Source organism: Homarus americanus, unplaced genomic scaffold, assembly GCF_018991925.1.
Source record: "Homarus americanus isolate GMGI-L3 unplaced genomic scaffold, GMGI_Hamer_2.0 scaffold19318, whole genome shotgun sequence".
NCBI lineage: Eukaryota > Metazoa > Arthropoda > Malacostraca > Decapoda > Nephropidae > Homarus > Homarus americanus.
This window is the reverse complement of record NW_024732238.1, coordinates 4,752,033-4,761,739: the sequence shown is the minus strand read 5'-3', so window position 1 is coordinate 4,761,739 and position 9,707 is coordinate 4,752,033. Positions and strand designations below refer to the sequence as shown.

The 9,707-nt window shown below is 39.5% G+C and overlaps 1 long non-coding RNA gene across 1 annotated transcript; it reads right to left on the bottom strand.

Annotated features, from left to right (window-relative positions):
- Positions 1-742: 742 nt before the first annotated feature.
- On the bottom strand, positions 743-7,092 carry LOC121868352. The gene is made up of 3 exons (XR_006089381.1): positions 6,986-7,092; positions 1,098-1,187; positions 743-801 (listed from the first exon to the last, which is right to left on the bottom strand). It is a non-coding gene; the product is annotated as an uncharacterized LOC121868352 (long non-coding RNA).
- Positions 7,093-9,707: the final 2,615 nt, after the last annotated feature.

Below are 9,707 nucleotides of genomic sequence, written 5' to 3'. Positions count from 1 at the left end.
ACGACGGCGAATAAAGATAAAAATCTCCAGTTTCATTCCCTTGATTTCTTTCTTTCTATCTTACGACAAAAAACATATTATGAGTGAATTAAGACAAGTCACCAGTCTCAAAAGAATTCAGACGACGTGTTTGGCTTTGATAGTGCAGTTGTGAATTTCCACTCGATGTTGAACGAATTGATGAGATTTGTAAATAGATGAGGCTATGATGTGGGCACTTGTGAATTGCCTTCAAGACGTTAGTTGGGGACGAATGACGGACGATACCAAAACAACAACGGACGAGATATGACGAAATAATAAAGGGTTAGTTTTATAATAATAATATATTTTTAGTCTTCCCTCCCCTCATATTTGTACTTTCACTGTATTAAGTAAAAATACAGATACTGCAGTACCCGAGAAGGACGTGGCTTATTAAAAATTATTTTGAGGTTACTCGTCATCGTCATCATCGTCATCATCATCGTCATCATCATCATCGTCATCATCATCATCGTCATCATCATCATCGTCATCATCATCGTCGTCATCATCGTCGTCATCATCATCATCGTCATCATCGTCGTCATCATCATCGTCATCATCATCATCATCATCATCATCGTCGTCATCATCATCGTCGTCGTCGTCATCATCATCACCATCATCATCATCATCATCATCATCATCATCATCGTCGTCGTCGTCGTCGCGTCGTCGTCGTCGTCGTCGTCATCATCATCATCATCATCATCATCATCATCATCATCATCATCATCATCATCATCAAAGTCATCATCATCATCATCATCGTCATCGCTGTAAAGAAAGGAAACATTCACTGGTTACAATGTGACAGCAAACAAGGCAGCTAGATATTTCAGCTGTAATATTCATAAACAATAATAATAATTAACTGGAGAATTTACTATCAATAAAAAGCATTAGAATAAGTTATTGGTGGTAAGCTGAAAGTTAGATCTCTGGTCTGACATAGTGACCCCCTTCAAAGTCAGGACCCTTGACAGTGCTTCCTCACAGATGGAGCTATCATGTTATGCCCCCCCCCCCCCACTTTCACAAACTAGTCTTAGGAACACAAGTAAAATACTCACTCGTCATCGTCATCGCCGGCACCAAAGAGGTCCCAGGCCGAGGTGCGCGCGAAGAGCACCATCATAGCCAAAAGCAGCGACAACAACGCCCTGTAAAATATAATATTCAAGTTTCCCCTTCAAATACACACCCTCACTAATTCTACATATTATCTTAGAGCTTATTTCTGAAACCACTAGAGAAAGGCAAAATGGTATAGCATCTGCTATTTCATTTTAACTTACCCTTAAAATGCTTAACTTTAGATAAGATTAAGATTCAAATTGTTGAAATTTTGTAGAGTACATACAAATTTTCCAAGGTGCGCCTGATGTCCTAGTACAGACAGTACTCTAGACGGGGAAGCACCTCACTCGTTTGGAGTACAGTACTGTCACCCAGTCTGGTCCCCGAGATGTGCAAGACACTGTTAATTGATTGAAAATGTCCAAAGGAAGGTCACCAGACTCGTGCCTGCACTACCGCACCTCAGTTACTCAGAGTAGAACGCCTGCAACTGCCTAGCTTATACTAGAGACGGACAAGTGAAGTTTATAAACATCTCAGAGAACACCACCCAGTCGAATGTCCACACCTGGAGCTGGCGGACGCCCGCCCCACAAGGGGTCACAGTTCAAGGTTGAAGAAGCCACAAGTACAGAAAACTGTGAGGGCAAACTTTTTAGGAGTGAGAATTGTGAACTCTTGGAAACTGCGTGTTGTGATAGCACCGAGTGGGAGGAGCTCTTTCAAGACCAATACTTGACCAACACTGGAGCAGGTTTAGATACATTCAGGAGCCAGTGTATGTCCAGTACTTGCCAACAGTGCGAAACAAGAGATGTAACCGACCGCCCAAGCGGCTAACGAGCCGATCAGTGGCGAAGAGGATAAAAGTACAAAAGTTGAAATTGCGTACAGTAATGTATATCCAAATTTTCCAAGGGGTGCCTGATGTCCAAGTACAGTATTTATCGCGATATACACAACTGTACCTCTTTGCTGATTACGACTTTTACGCTTCATTATGATACTCATGTAGCGCACTAAACATTATTATACACTATGGTAATAAATAATGAGTATGAGAGACCATCTATAGTGCGTAGGTCGTCAAGCTGCCAAATTCATAGACTACCGCTGGTTAACGCATGTTCGTCTCTACCACCATGAACGCACGTTAATGCCAGCACAAGCTATCGGGAATATCCGACGTCCCTTCCATCCTGTAGTGGGATGTTATGGAGATGAACGCCAGACGAACGTTCCACGATCTCTTGCCAGCACTGCCGATGAGTTCGGTTTAAACTGCCACAGTCCTTTGATCGTCGAGTCGATGTGCCGGTGATGGCCTCGTAAACTGCTTAAAAACCGAGGCCCCTATTTACTATTTTTGTAATTATCTAAGTGACATATCAAGATGAGCTTCCGTCGCCCTAAGATACGCGGAAAAGAGTTTGTTAATCACTATTAATATGAAAAGATCGTTAGATGTCGGATATAAGTGAAAAAATCAATGTCTTTTTCACAAATAATGGATTTTAAGTGAACGTAGTAAGCTAAGGTAGAATATTGGTAAAATTTTTATCCTATTTTGGATTATATTTTTGGGTTTGAGCTTAAGTGGGCCAGTCAGAAGAGTTCTTACATCTCCAGTTACGAGAAAAATTTGCCTTTTGAATCTTTTGAAATTTAGATCATGGCGGGTTATGTTATGGCGGGTCTTATAAGACAAGTGTTATTACAGTTTTTAGATCAATGAAGAAGTAGCAGCCATAAATACAGCCAAAATACAGAACAAACTAAGCTGGTATTCTCAGTAATATCTTTTGAAATATCATATCACAAGTTTCCTTTGTCATATTAACCAGAATAGTGTACAAGTTCTGTAACCTCAGATTTTTTAATATTATTTTTACATCTAACTTCTTTCCGTTTACATCTTTGTTGCAATCCACAAGAGAGACTATTTTCTTTTATCCTCTTCACCACTGATCGGCAGTCTAATATCATACATTCCCAGAATTTAGTCTTCTCTGTGTTCACCATTAATTTATGTGAACGTCAATATTTTAGTTGTAGTGTTTTATAAAATATGCAAAGATCAGCTGGGCGGTCGAGGTGGTGTAACCCAGGCTAAGGAAGGGGTTCGGACACAGACAGGTCTCTGGCCTAAATATGGAGCGCGCCTCTTCTGGCTCCTGCCCACCATTTTATTTTGGCCCCTTAGCGTTTTCTTCCTCCTCCTTTCTCTTCATTCGTCACTTATCGCTGATACTATAAAGTTAAACTATTATATATCTCTAACTAAGTATAAGACTATCCAAATACCAGACAGCAACCCCTGATATTCATATTTGTTGATATTTGACAAGCTATCCGGAAGCAGCTTGTGGACGTCATGTGTCACTCGTTCTGGCAGACAAAACCGCGGTGTTGTTTGTTTTGTTCCCCGTTTAAACTGTATGAGTTCACGCCTGTGTTTGGCAAGGGGTGAAGACCATACATTCCTGGCAGCTACAGCGAAGGGAAGGATTATAATTCACTCCAGCGTGGGGAAGAAATGAGCGAGATGGACAAACAAAAACATAAAGCCTGCTAGTTAATAATGTATGTCAATAACGTATATTAAATAATACCACAAGTGTCATTTATCCCAATCATAGGTTTTACATTAGTTTAGGTAAGTGTTAGGTTAAATTAGGTTTGGTTAGGTTAGCGTTGGGGGTTAGATTTGGTTAATTTGGATCAGATTAGGTTAGGAGAGGTTGCAATAGGTTAAATTAAGTTTAGTTTTAAGTCAGGTTAGATTAGGTTAAGTTAGTTTAAGTTTGGGCGGCGTTAAATGAGGTTAGTTTGGGTCGGTTAAGTTAGCATTAGGTTGGATTAGATTAAGTTACATTCGGATAATAAATTTCCTTATTGTGTGTGTGTGTGAAAAGGGAGAAACTTACACACCAAAACAGCTGCATGTAAGCAATTGAAACCCACAATTCACAAAATGTTTTAAAATAAGAAGAGCTGTCGTGCGATTCAGGAATACTTTGGCAGATTCTCAAGTCGTGTAGTGCAAATATTTTCACGTGTACAAATCGCGAGGAGAATTGTTGTTGACTTGTTGTCCCTTTAAACTCGTCCACAAAAGACAGTTCTATATACGTTGGTAAGATGATCGTGGGTTACGATATCAATAAATACAGTTGAGATATTGAGAAAATAATCTGGCTTATAAATTAATAACTCATGGTAATATGAGCCTCCTTTGTTTATAAGCGTTTCGGAGTTTAGATTAGATAGGAAGAGCAAGGCGACTATAAACGTCAAGGGTTTATCTGACGCTGAGTTATGTTTTAGAGGACAGAGCATCAACTCCCAGCAGCTGAAGGGCGATCGGATCTTAATGGACAGAACATCGAATACCAACTAACAAAATATCAAATACCAACTACAGCATCGAATACCAACTACAGCATCGAATACCAACTAACAGATCTGTAGCATCCGAAAGGCTCAGTCAAGACAATACTGTTGTTGTTGTTATTGTTCACTTACCATCTATTATTCAGCCATACTATTTCTATTTCAGTCAAAACACAGAAACCAAGACTATTTAATCCCAAGGTATCGTCTTAACTGAGAGAGCAACACACATTTTAACACCAACAGCGTCCAGCAGAGGCATAGTATAGCCAACTGTGTCGTTTATAGCACTTTGACAAGGAAAACAATTGATCTGCCACAGCTTATTTTGAAACTTGTGACAGCTTATTTAGAATCAACTCGTGGGATCAATACGCCATCAGTTTCTAGTATCAGAATAACTAGTGAGAGAGAGAGAGAGAGAGAGAGAGAGAGAGAGAGAGAGAGAGAGAGAGAGAGAGAGAGAGAGAGAGAGAGAGAGCTTAGATCTCGAAAATTTCTTCAAGGTTTGATAATATAAATGAATGATTAGATTAACATACGATCTTAATGCTATAATATATTACTACGCTTCAACAACTAAAGTCTGTAAGCGCGTATTATTAGGCTGATATATTGGTTAAATTACAAGAACTCAAACCGAAACTGAGAAACTTATAATGAAAATGCGTAAACGAAGCTATGGTACGGGACGACACGATTTGGTAGTTGAACGAATGCGGAGAACGTGTTGATACGAACGTTTTTACTCGAGAGGATTAGGTCCAGCTGACAGTCGAAGGAAGAATGGATGTCGCTATATATAATGGAATTGGACTATATCTGTACACCTTTAGTGAAATAGATTAACAAACCTTATACCGAAAGTTTCCTATTCTAAGAAACTATTATATTGTATTGGCGCTCTTTATGCGTTGTTGAGAGAGAGAGAGACAGAGAGAGATTATCTATTTCCTGTAAAAAGTTATCATACATTTTGCCGTAACAAACCACTTTAGCTCCCCAGATAAGCCCGTCTCCGAAGCTTGGTGGCGCAACAACTAATGCTAACCGCCCTGAAATTCAACTGAAGTAATCAACCAAAACCGCGCGAATCTAAGTCAAACTACCAACTCACTTTACAGGGAACTGATTCTTGATTGTTATTCGCTCTTCCTTGTATTATGAGATTGTCGCATCTTTAAAAGCTCATCAGTAACTACCATCTGTCTTTCTTGCAATAATGACGGTCAGTGTTAAAGAAATTAAATCTGTTTAGTATCCGCTTCTCTGTCGACTATGTTAAAAGGCTGAAATTCATTGAAAGCTCACATTTTTTTCTATGTTTTAAGTGTCGGTCATCAGCAAGTTGTCCCTAATTTAATTATTATTTTTTTTAGTTGACAAGGAATACAAAAGACAGTAAGTTCGTGGTCATATTCTGAATCTGACGACATTTTCATTGGCGAGATTTCCACATAACAATCTTTTAGTTATATAAAACGATATAATTAATGGAATATATAATCTTTCTGTAGGATTATAATATAGATATACTGTATATAACTTAATGTTCTAAGGAAACAAGCGAAAGCAAAGGTGCCAGCGGGGTAAAACCTGCGAAGTAAGGCGTGGGGGAGTCAGAGGGTGCGGGGCTGCCTAAGAATAGCCAAGGGTTGGTGTCCAGTAGCTGGCCTTGGCGATGGTCTATTACTGCTAAATTATCCTACCTCCGTCGCGTCACAACACTCACACTAAGCTAATCGACCTACGCCTGTTAACATCCTCCCTATTAGGATATAGAGGTGACGTCACAAGCCTCCTGATAATTGCCACGGTACCCGGATGAGGCGTTTTACTGTACTGTACACTATATGTTTCAAGGTCATCATGATCATACACACAAACTTGGACTTTATCTCGAGATGTCTAATTCCAAATGCCCAGAACCGAAACATCACATAATGGGTGGCTGTATTTCCTCGTGATAATCTCTGGCAAGTGAAAATTAACGAAAAGTCGGGTTACTACTCCTTTGTAGACACTTGAAAGATGATGATGTTAATGGCGCACTTATTTTCCCATTTAGGTGACTCCCAGTTACCTGTTAATATATCTGAAGCCATTTTACAACACTCTCTCTCATCAACAACCTTGATAATGGCTGCTTTTGGCACAACACTTAGTGGCCTCGGAAGACATGGTCTCAGAGTTAAGCAATCCTGGTGGCTTTATTTTTACGGCATCACTGTAAATGGTGGCATCACTGGAGTCTTGTTGAGTGTTCTTGTTGACTGGTCATTACATCGACACCAGTTAGGCTGTAGTTTAACTATGAAAGGCACATCATCTGAACTGTCACACAGTGGTCAGTGCTGGTCTCGCTACATAACATTTGATTTTGGTTATGGAGGTCTCTGAAAAATCTTCATGTTTCCAATTTTGCAACACTTTGATTTCGATGTAAGGGAAAACGATCTCAGGCAGAATAGTCCTGTGGGTGACTTACTTATTCTTCATGGTTGCGACTTGTTCTGAAGACGAACGAAGACCGACTGGTAGCAAGCGTGGCACCCTTGGCTCTCACTAGCCTGAGCTTGGCATCCGGCGCCACCAAGGGCACACGGCTGCACACGCTGATACCATTACCGTTCGTTACTTTCACTAAACTTAACGTGGAATTAAGTTTTGGTTATCAATATTGACCCTAACGCAGCTTCTGTTATCAAAAAGCCAATATCATATATAACTTCTCCTTCGGGTTTATCAATCACCAAACCGAATATTTTCTGCAGATGAAAGTATTAGTAAATAAAATGACCGAAATTCAGGCGGATACTATGTCTACCAGTGACTTCCTAAAGATACCGCCAACACAAACTCCGCCCACATAAACACCTGAGAGAAACAACCACCTAACCTTCTCCAATATACTGCAAAATAATTACCCTTCTGTCGCAGCCCAATAGTGATTCTTTTAGCTTGATATACTAATGTGGTTTGGTGTTTCATTATCCGGAGCTAAGTAATGCCTTGGCAGTAAGTAGTGAGGGAAGCTTGAGAGTACAGGCAGTTAAAGTACTCTATATAATAATACTTCTGATTTTATATACCATTAGAACCAAAAATAATAGTGTGAAGATATAATTATGCACTACAGGTATAGATTCTGCTGTGAGATTAATAGATTTGAAAAGTGCTTGTGAGGGAATATGGTTTGCGTGTGTGTGTACATATGCGTCTACACTATTATTTATAAAATCTAAGATGTGCCTTTTGTAATGTCATCTTGAACCCACGGCCGTCAGTGCATCAATATAGGCTATGAGATTAAACGTGTACGTATGTGTGTGTGTGTGTGTGTCTTAAGTAGGTTTAATTTTAAGACAGTTTGCCAACGCCGTCAGGTATACACGTGTCACAAATTAACCCCAGAAAGATGTTAATCCCTCAACATATATACCAAGTGATGACCGTTTCAGCAGCCTCCCCCAGTGTCTATATTAGCATTCAAGGGGTCTACACTGGGTCCTTGTTAAATTGCACCGTCCTGATTGCCTGCAAGATCACAATTTTTTTTCTCACAATAAATATTCCCAAATAAAGAGAGATTAATAGGAGTGTGTGGGTCCAGCTGGGGCTCTTCAGACTTCAAGGTTAACAGTAAGTGTGTAATAGATATCCTCCAGGTATGTCAGCTATCCCACTCTTTTGTCTCTGTTGTTGTTTAAAGAGAAGAACAGAAAGACGGTAAGAACACATTGTTTTTGTTTTGTTAGAATTGTTGTAGTGATTATTATTGCCCCCCAAGACAACAAAGAAAGCATTGAGAACATATTTTAATTTCTATACAAAAAAAAAAATATCCACTCAAATATTTAAAGACTTAAGATTAATGGAGTTTCAGTACCGACAAAATGGTAATAAAAAACCACCTCGTGTATTTACTACTTCAACCCGTCTACATCTCTTATATATTACTGAACCTTATAGTTTTTCGATAGTTGTCTGCTATAGAAACAGAGATTTAGGCCCAAGACGGATAAGATCTCACGTTTGACGCACACATAACAAAGTGCTATGTAGCAAAACAGCAGTTCTCATAGCACTCTGCATGATCCAAACAGTTGTAAAATCTCGTTATCATTACGGTTTTAACTATTAGGTAACTGATATAAGTTAACAAGTCCACTAGGGTACAAGATTCTTCGGGATGTGTTTTATAAGAGAATGAATTTGTCAAGAAGTAAACTCGCTGATTCTTATTTTCAACTGACTCCACTGACTTACTTCCTTCATTAATGTAAGTAAACATCTAACACACGTGAAATATTAATTAAACGACACCTTCACGTCTACAACAGCATAATTGTCCAAAAATGAGCGACGGAGCATCAAAATTACACCGCCTGGCACCTCGCATGTGACAAAATATAGAACAGACATTATAATGAATTTTCCCCAGATGACAGTGTCACACGGCAGATGCCACGTGTCATACCGGTGTGTTTTGCCTCATTGCTGCCTGAAGAATTCTTATTTGGGGACTTTAGTGAACGCTGGTCCGTAGACATTAAACACACATCTAGGACCAGCAATAAAGACTTCGCTCACTCTACCAACACAATCACCACGATAGCAAAACAAAAGTAATTAAATAACAACAGGTAATTGTCAGGTAATTGCATATCCCTAAATTCAACCAAGAATCGACGAGTATAAGATCACAGGATTACAAACAGGGGTCCCATTAGTTGTAAATATTAAAGGAATAATTCACCTACAAAACCTCATTTCTACACCAATAAGAATAAAATATGATCATTGTTCCATCAAATTTTCGTGTCCCTGACAAGTCCTCAATCTGTACCAGGTGTTTCCAGGTGGAGTCAAGTGACGTTAGACTATGTACAGTACCTGACTCAGTGTGTACCTGACGATGTATGTAGTCTATCATTGGGAGTTTGGTTACCTTCATATTTCACACAGGTGTTCTCTACTGCTTGGGAGAGGTGATAAAAATTAGATATTACTATTATTAGTAGTAGTAGTAATAGTAGTAGTAGCTTCACTCCTCTAGTGTTCACAACCTCTGGTGGGATGTGGCCAAGTGCAAGATGCTTCTACGCCAGACTCGCTGAGGTGCTATCCGAACAGAAGCAGCAGCCCAGAAGTTATGTTACAGCCTGGATGAGATGTCGACTGTCCTTCTCTCTCCTTAGGTCGGCTTT